This window comes from Elgaria multicarinata, chromosome 8 (assembly GCF_023053635.1).
Source record: "Elgaria multicarinata webbii isolate HBS135686 ecotype San Diego chromosome 8, rElgMul1.1.pri, whole genome shotgun sequence".
Taxonomy (NCBI): Eukaryota; Metazoa; Chordata; class Lepidosauria; order Squamata; family Anguidae; genus Elgaria; species Elgaria multicarinata.
Genome location: NC_086178.1, coordinates 105187392 through 105197191, shown reverse-complemented (window position 1 = coordinate 105197191; position 9800 = coordinate 105187392). Strand labels below are relative to the sequence as shown.

At 41.6% G+C, this 9800-nt stretch overlaps 1 pseudogene; it reads left to right on the top strand.

Moving 5' to 3' along the window:
* Positions 1 to 4871: 4871 nt before the first annotated feature.
* Positions 4872 to 5110, top strand: LOC134402321 (thymosin beta-15A homolog; annotated as a pseudogene).
* The last annotated feature ends 4690 nt before the right edge of the window (positions 5111 to 9800 follow it).

The following is a 9800-nucleotide window of genomic DNA, read 5'->3' as shown; positions in this document are numbered from 1 at the left end:
GGGCCTCGGTGGATGACTCTGCCAGTTTCAGTTCCTCCCATGTTTGAATTAGAACAAAACCAAAATTAAAACAAGCACCTCAAGAACTCTGAAAGTTTTGGAAAATGATGATCAAACCCAAATTGAAACAAAATTCTCACTCATCCCAATGGGTTGAGCGTCCACTTTCACACTTCCCGAATGTTCCAATAGAGATGATTAAAATAAATGTATATTTAAATATTTACTGCAGGTTTTGATCTTGTGTGGCGCAGAGTGGTAAAGCAGCAGTTTCTGCAGCTGAAACTCTCCCCACGGCCTGAGTTCGATCCCAGAGGAAGCTGGTTCTCAGGCAGCCGGCTCGGGTCGACTCAGCCTTCCATCCTCCCGAGGTCGGTAAAATGAGTACCCAGCTAGCTGGGGGAAAGGTAATAACGGCCGGGGAAGGCAACGGCAAACCACCCTGCTATAAGGCCTGCCAAGAAAACATCAGTGAAAGCTGGCGTCCCTCCAAGAGTCAGTAATGACTCAGTGCTTGCATGAGAGGTTCCTTTCCTTTTCCTTTTTATGTAGATGTGTAAGTGGCCATCCTAGAAAGAACCAGACACTCATAAAAGCAGTCTTTTGTTTCCACATCTCTCCATCTTGCTGTTGAAGGGGGGCTGCTGATAGGTCTTGCCAGAGGGCCTCCAAAATCTTGGACTCAGCCCCAACCATCTGTCTCACTTCTTGTATTTCTTTCAGCTTGACACTCAGCCCCAGTATCCCATTTGGTTTGTGACACTCTTGCCACTAGAACAAAAGCCAAATAGATGGAGTAGCTACTTAGAGAGCTCAAGCAATTCTCCATAGTGTTCTTTGGAAGCTGGAATTTAAAGGGCAAGAAGTTCTCTAATCTCCACAACTCTTGAAGAGTGGATCACTAATATTTTGTCTTGCTATTATTTTGAAATAGATTTTTTTCCTTGTAAAAACAGGGTTATTTCTAAGATTTCTTAGCAGCAGTGACTCATATTGGGGAAACTGACACAGTCTCCCTGTGCCACCAGAATCTAAGGGCTGTACGGCTGATGCTGTGGTTTGTGGGAATCAATACCTCCTCTTTGCACTTGAGATGGGTTTGAAGTGAGGTGCTTTGATTTAAATCCACCCAAATCTTATTTGAATCGGAAAAGGTTTATGATGTCATTTTGATAGATACCCGTAATCAGCAGGTCTTGATCATAAAGAACATAATAGTATAAATAATCCAGAGGTCAAGGATTCCGGGGCTTCATTTTTCAGTGTAAATCTTTTGGAAGCTCTTGCTGGAGAGTTTTTATTTTGTTTTAATCCCCTCTGAAACACCTACACTGCACATTTTAAACTGGTTTTATATCAAAGTGTAATGTTTCCCATTAGTAGCCCTGGATTTATTAGGGCTGCATATACATGCTGGGGCAGAGATGTCACTAAAATGTCTTTGTTTGAGATCCTTAGTTGATTGCAGAATGACTTCTGCCAAGTTTTCTTGGGTGAAGTTAAATGGAGGTGAAGTTAAATGGAGACACTTTTTAGACCAGGGATAGGGAAGGTGTGACCCTACAGATGTTGTTGGACTGGAACACCCATCACCCTTCACCATTGGCTATGCTGGCTAAGGCTGATGGGAGTTGCAGTCCAGTATGATCTTGAGGTCTACATGTTCCACATCCCTGTTCTAGACAAAGGGTTTATCACATGCAGAACTAGAGTAATCTCCAGCAATATGAGAGAAAGAAAGAGAGAGAGAGAGAGAGAGAGAGAGAGAGAGAGAGAGAGAGAGAGAGAGAGATCATCTACACCAAGCAAGATATTCCACTATGAAAGTGGTACGAAAGCGGTATATAAAAGCAGGAGCCACAGTACTGCTTTATAGTGGTATTAAAGTGCACTGGAGGATTTACACTACTGTTTTGTAGTGGTACTGAAGTGCTCTGACAACTGTTGGGGCCCATGATGCATCTACACCAAGCAGGATATAACACTATTAAAACAGTATATGGTATGTGTCAGTGGGCCCCAACAGTTGTCAGTGAACTTCAATACCACTATAAAGCAGTAGTGTGGCTCCTACCTTTTATATACCACTTTCATAGTTCATACCACTTTCATAGTGGAATATCCTGCTTGGTGTAGATGAGCCCAGAGAGAGAGAGAGAGAGAGAGAGAGTAGCAGACTGTTTGGCAGGTTGCTAACCAGCACTAAATTATGATGTCATAGTAAGTCATAACCTAAATCATGACCTATGTATCATTGATAGAAAAAGCATAAAGGGCCTTGTTTGCCTTGTATTACTTAATTCTATTTTGTATTGGGATGAAAGCTGAGGCACGCCACTGGAATGGGCCATAGTGTAGTGGATGTGCACAGTCATGCCATGGGGAGTAAAGTCTCTGGCACTTCCAATAGAAAGGATCACAACATAGCTACACCAGTGGAGGCTGGTGGCTCAAATTTTGGTGGGGCTGTGGTTAGGGATCCATGAGAAATTTGAGACTGACTAAAATGAGTTCATATTTCTAAGAATCCAACCTGTGGAAACTGCTGTGGACCAGCATCCCCAGCCCATATGGAATCTGCAGACTTCTGGATTTTTTTAATTTCCCAAAATGTATGCAAACTCATTAACAAGAAAATTCTCAAGTTGCTCCAGAGACAGATACCATGGTGGAAAATATACACGACAAAAATTTGGAAGGAATAAGGGACAATATGCTAAATGTTACGCACTAACATAAATTATGCAAATGGTTCCACATAATGGAGAAAAAAAATCAAATCCATCTGTGAATGGGTGATGGAACAAATAACACTACAAAATCCACAAAACACAGATGGAACAGATTTCACATCCCTAGCTGTGGATCTATTTTGGGTTTCAGTCAGAATCAGCCAAAAAATTCTAAAGGAACTCTCCAAGGTGCTGAACCCTACCCCCACCCCCCCAGATCGGTTCAGCACATTGGATTTTAGAGCCACCAGCCTCAACTGATGTAATAGATCTAAATGAGGTTCTGTGTTGAAATTGGAGAAACCTGAGTAATAGATCTCAGCTCTGTGTGTCCTGGGACAAGTTCATTCTTTTATAAAAAGGGATACCTTGTATTAAGTCACTCCAAAGTTCCCTCAAGACAAGTGCTATCTGCTCTGTATAGCAGTGGCTGCCTAATATCTCAGGGTGGGGACATTAGGAATAGACCTGTCCCCACCCTGAGATATTAGGCAGCCACTGCTATACAGAGCAGATAGCACTTGTCTTGAGGGAATTTTGGAGTGACTTAATACAAGGTATCCCTTTTTATAAAAGAATGAACTTGTCCCAGGACACACAGAGCTGAGAGCTTTTACTCAGGTTTCTCCAATTTCAACACAGAACCTCATTTAGGCTTGTATGAATGGAGATCAGATGGTTTCCAAAGTAGTTCTGATAATAGAAAGTCATTGCCATCACCTTCTGAAATATTTCTTTTCTTTTTTCTCTTTTTTGGTGGGGGGAGTGTGAAACTACATTGAAACATGAAATGGAGATTTTTGATCTTCTGAACAGGTAGACACAGCACTGTAACTAGGGTTGCCAGGTTTTTTAAAAAAAACAAACCCAAAACACTGGCCTTACGAGGGGAGGGAGAAGGAGCCAGGGCAAAATTGGGGATGTAGGAATGGATGATGCTATCAGTTTCACTTTCTCCTGAATTCGAATATTTTAAAATGTCAAGTTCTCCCAGATATGAAGAAATTTGTGCATTTTGGTAAGATCTTATCCAAAAATAAACAGAAATCAAATTCTCACCCATATGCAGCAAAGTCTATAGGTGCAACTCCTTCCAGCATATAAGGGACCATAATGTACCTACCTGCCATATAGCTATTAAAGATGAAGAGAAAAAGAGGTGGTCTCCCTAATTCAGTAGTAATGTGGTTGAATACACAGGGTTTCAGACTTCTGAGAGCTAAGCAGTCGAAGCCCTTTGCCTGGTGGGTGAATCAGTTGGTTTCACTTTTCCCACGTGATTTCCCCCCCATCTCAAGTTCAATTCCATCCCATTTATGGAGGCATTTGCAAGTGCGATAAGTCCTTATCAAAAAATGAACTGAAGAATATTCTCATCCATTCCTAGTGGCAGGTCATTAAGTAGAGCCTATCTGATCATGTACAGTGGAGGTCATGGATGAATTCTGGCAGAATCTGGAGTTTACTGGCTTTTGGGATGAACTGGCAGCCAGTCAGTTCAAGGAAGCATTGTTTACAAGTGTATAATGGACAAGTGGGATCTGCAACAGAATGTTGCAGTGCACAATTACCCTTAAAAGGAGAGCTCCTTTTCAGGGTTACAGACATGCCTTATAAGCTTTAAGGCAGGGATGGGGAACCCTTTGCAACATGAGGGCCAAATTCAATTTTGGAGTAGCTCTTGAGGGTCACAGGCTAATGGTGGGTAGAGTAAAAATGACAAGTGGGCCAAAGGCAAGGCGGTGGGTTGAAATATTCCAAATACCAGCATACTGCAGCTTAAAGCTCTTACGGCCAGCAACTAAAGCCTTAGGAAAGATATTCCAAGCTTTCAGAAAGGGGAAAAAATCCACAAAAGCGAGGAAACCATCAAATGATCAGTGGTTGAGGGGAAATCTGTGGGTTTTGCCCCCCAGATCTGAGATTTCCCACTGTTGCTATAAGGAGTTGAAGCAGGACATTCCATTCTCCACTTCCTCTGTTTTTCAATTTTTTTCTTTTTCAAATTGATACTTAATAAATCCATCAACACTGAACATTTATTATACAGTCACAGATCTGTTCAAGGAACAAAACACACCAAAAACAGCCCAACCTGACGGAAGATAAATTACACTACATAGACTGAAATAAATAGCAATGTCCCTTGAGAGAGAGAGAGAGAGAGAGTGCAGTGTAGTCATTGAGAGTCTGCAGTCCTTGAAATATCCACTTGTCTTCCTTGGGACCAAGACGTGTGACAAATCAGATCTCTCCAAAGTTGAGAAGTTTGATAAGAAGCTGAAGAAAACCAACACGGAAGGGAAAACAAAAACTAAAACATGATTTCTTCCAAGAAGTCCATTGAACAGGAGGAGGAGTGTGTGAAGTCCTCATAGACATGGCTTTTCCACACAAAGTGCCCACACTTTGCCCTTTTGTGCATGTTTTTTTTTAATTAGCTGTTGTTGTTTGCGGTGTGAGGGTGCGAATTAAGGAGACGAGACAACCGTATATGGTATCAAATTCGGGCCACATTTTATTAAATGAACTGCAAAGGGAGACTGGGCAGGCGCTATGCTATGCCAGCAACTAGCTAGGTGTTATAATGGGTGAAACGTTCTATGTCTGAAGGGTGGCATCCATGATTTTCACTCCCAGGCCATACCCCCTTTTGGGGAGGGCAGACCTTCCCATGCCACTCACTCCCCAGGCCTCAAAACACAAGTTGGAGTGACATGGGTCCGCCTAACTGGTAATCCTTATCCCCCCACTGGGGCCAGAAAACCCTCAGCGGAAGTCCTCAGGAATCACCAGTCACCCTGAACAGTGTCACTGAATGATCACCATCCCTTTCATCTAAGCATGCCCAGCCCTACCTGCCTAAAAGAAAATGCGAACAAAGTCACGTATTTAATGCAATTTACCTAAGACACTCTCTTCCTGACGTACAGTGTGGAGTAGGTAAAAGACCCATAGCCCCAGCCAATTTGACTATGGGGAAAAAATCCTACTCAGCCCCCAACAGGACAAGCAGCCAAGCCCATACTGCATACAGGGAGGGAGGGAGCCGCAACCAACGGCAAGGAGGCACGTCTCCCTTCGCCCCTGCCCACAACTGTCTCCCTGCAGCCATACAATCAGGACACGGAAGAAGGGCGTTTGTAATACAATGTGTACTGTGTATTGAGAAATGCTGCAGCCCGTTACATTGACATCATCTTTCCTTCACTGCTTTGGGTCCCTCTGAAGTTCAGCAACAGCTGCCTTCCTTTGGTTTGATAACTGGTGCTGCTTGATATGATGCGGGAAGAGCAAATGAAACAGAAAAAGGGTTCCAGGGCTCAGATAGGTCAATACGCCTCGTCTCCCCAATCCAAATCCATTTCCTTCCTCTCCTTGCTGGATTGGGTCATTTGAGGCCCATCAGATCTGTTTGCTCATAATTGTTTCTGCAGCTGTAACTTGATTTGTTTTCCTATAAATGAAAGGGAATCATTAAATGTTTTTTTTAATAATCTATATAAATAAAAATGTAAATGTTCGTTCGAAACAGACGTTATATCTCCGAAAGTTCTTCACCGATTGCTTTGAAATTTTGACACAACGTTGCATTTGAATACGCGAGCGTTGTTATGTAACTATGTTCTATATGGGGTCAAAAGTTTGTCTTAAAATCAAAGAAATAGGCCTCCTCAAAACCAGTCCTGCTGATCATTGTGACGTCGCCAACCAGTAGGCCAATCCGCTGCTTCTGCCTTCTCTCCTATTTGCATGTTCTCTCCTATTTGCATGTTCTCTCCTATTTGCTCTTATACATCATTGTGACATCGCCAACCAGTAGGCCAATCCACTGCCTCTGCGTTCTCTCCTATTTGCATGTTCTCTCCTATTTGCTCTTATAGGTCATTGTGACATTGCCAACCAGTAGGCCAATCCACTGCCTCTGCCTCCTCTCCTATTTGCATGTTCTCTCACAATTGGCTGAGTGAATATTGATGTCACACCTGTGACAGTTACACATTCTGAAGAAAGGTAACTGTCAGGAGTTTCCACTAACCTCCTCACCGTAAAAACATCCTTTTTTAAAACCAAACAGTAGGCCAATCCACTGCCTCTACCTCCTCTCCTATTTGCATGTTCTCTCACAAAACTTTGCAATGGCACGCGGCTTGCAGTAAAAAAATTACTGAGCAACGTCATAGAAGGAACAATCTCGACAGGACCTTTCAAAGGTGAAGATGTCCTCATTCCTCGCATTCCTATGATTCCAACAGATATGCCATTTCAATTTAAGAGATTGCAATTCCCAATTCGATTGGCGTTTGCAATCACCATCAACAAAGCTCAGGGCCAATCTTTAGAATTGTGCGGTTTAGATCTAGACACAGATTGCTTCTCACATGGACAATTATATGTTGCGTGTTCTAGAGTCGGCAAACCAGACTATCTCTATATCTACACAGACAATGGAACAACTAAAAATATTGTATATCCACAAGCATTGTGAAATTAAACATATTAGAAACATCCGCTTTGCCTTTTCTTTCTTTTCAATTTAACCAGACTGAGCCACAGCAACGCATGTAATAATAATAATAATAATAATAATAATAATAATAATAACAACAACAAAGTACCTTAAAATTACTGAGACAAAAATCTAATATGCTAAATTAAAATACATGCCCTATGATATATGACACAGTGGATTAAGATATGTGAAACAAATATGTAGAATAGTGAATTAGGTTATAAAAATTAAACTATATGGCACGTATATCAGCTAGGGAAGTGACAGCACAAATTAAATGCATGCAGAGAATCCCTTTTCATGCCTTCACAGCTGAAATATGAAATCTGGCCCATATTTCTGTTATTATTTATTTTTTCCTCATCTGCTAGTAAGTACACCAAAAACCATTCCAAAGTCCCACCTGGGTATTTTGATAGGATATGAGTTAATAATCTATTTTAGTCATCTTATAGAAGCTACATACAAGAAAAGATATGGGCTAATGTTTCTGTAGCCCCATCCCTACAAAGGGCCACATTTTATTAAATGATCTGCAAAGGAAGACTGGGCAGGCACTATGCTATGCCAGCAACTAGCTAGGTGTTTTTAAAAGGAATAATTAAAAGGAATAATTGAGAAACAGCCATCCAATACTGGGGAAGGCAGGTAGTTAAACCTAGGCCTGTGGGGGAGGGGGGAATCAAAAGGTATTTGGGGACAGTTACGTTCTCCAAATAATTAGCATGACTCTTTGGAAGTCTCAAAGACAGACCTAAGCGGAGTGGAAAACATGTTTTCTGAGCTATGTACATAGAGCAGTGTTTGTCCCTATCCTTGTCCCTACACCCACGGGGGTGTATATCATTTTGTACTATGTATGTTTTTCAGTTCTTACAGATAAGAGGTCAGTTTTCTGAAGAAGCTGGACATGGCGAAACAGGACTAAACTGGGTTCCTGTAAAACCTTTGCATAACTGCTTTCCTTCCAATTACGCTTTTATGTTACACTGATTTAAACCTTTGTCCATCCGTAAAAACTAGCGGGTCGCTCTTTCAGCGTGTTGGCTAATGGCAGCTCGTCTTCTTCTTTTCCCCTTTCTGTAGGGGTTCCACAAGGCTCGGTGCTTGGTCCGCTGTTGTTTTCTTTATACATGTTGCCCTTGGGTTATCTTATTCAATCTCATGGCCTCCAATATCATCTGTATGCCAATGATACACAATTATATCTTTCTTCTCTGGATCTTTCTCCTGATGTTCACGATCGTATCTCGGCATGTCTTTCAGATATCTCAGCTTGGTTGCTTCATCGTCGTTTGAAACTTAATATGGCAAAGACTGAATTGCTTGTTTTTGCTCCTAAACCTTCTCCTCATCTCTCATTCTCTCTTACTGTCAATGATGTTACACTTACTCCAGTCAAGGAAGCTCGTAGTCTTGGCTTTATATTTGATTCCTCACTCTCCTTTATTCCTCATATTGAGGCAGTAGCTAAATCCTGTCGTTTTTTCCTGTATAATATTGCCAGGATTCGATCATTTTTGTCTGTCTCTTCTGCCAAGACTCTTGTTCATGCATTGGTTATTTCTCGGTTGGACTACTGCAACCTTCTTCTCACTGGCCTTCCTTCTTCTCACATCAGTCCTTTGGTTTCTATTCACCACTCTGCTGCTAAGATCATCTTCTTGGCTCGCCGCTCTGACCATGTTACTCCACTGCTGAAATCTCTTCATTGGCTTCCAATTCACTTCAGAATCCAATATAAACTTCTCCTGTTGACCTACAAAGCTTTTCACTGCCTAGCTCCTTCCTATCTCTCCTCTCTCATCTCACACTATTGCCCCGCTCGTGCTCTTCGCTCCTCTGATGCCATGCTTCTCGCCTGCCCAAGGGTCTCTACTTCCCTTGCTCGGCTTCGTCCATTTTCTTCTGCTGCCCCTTATGCCTGGAACGCTCTTCCAGAACATTTGAGAACTACAAGTTTAAAGCTCAGCTAAAAACGTTTCTTTTTCCTAAAGCTTTTAAAACTTGATTTTGTTCTGACTTTATACTGTTAGTTTTACCCTACCCAGTGCCTGTTTACCCTACCCGGTGCCTGTTTGCATTCTCTTCCCCTCCTTATTGTTTTATTATGATTTTATTAGAATGTAAGCCTATGCGGCAGGGTCTTGCTATTTACTGTTTTACTCTGTACAGCACCATGTACATTGATGGTGCTATATAAATAATAATAATAATAATAATAATAATAATAATAGTGTTCAATTTATGCTTTTATGTTATACTGATTTTCTGGTATGTGTGTTTTCCATGTATGTTCAGCTCACCTATTCCTGCTTACTTCGTATATTTCTACATAGTTATTTCTTGCCTATTGGGCCGGATCTTTAAAGCTCTTTAAAGTGCTTTAGAACAGTTTTGACAACTGTATTTGCAGTGTGTCCTGAGCCCCAACAGTTGTCAAAACTGTTATAAAGCGCTTTAAACCAGTAGTGTAGATCTTGCCTTGGTTTGTCACTCATTAATAAATCTTTGTACAGTTGTATGCTGTTTAGCATTTATTCTTCAATTCCTAT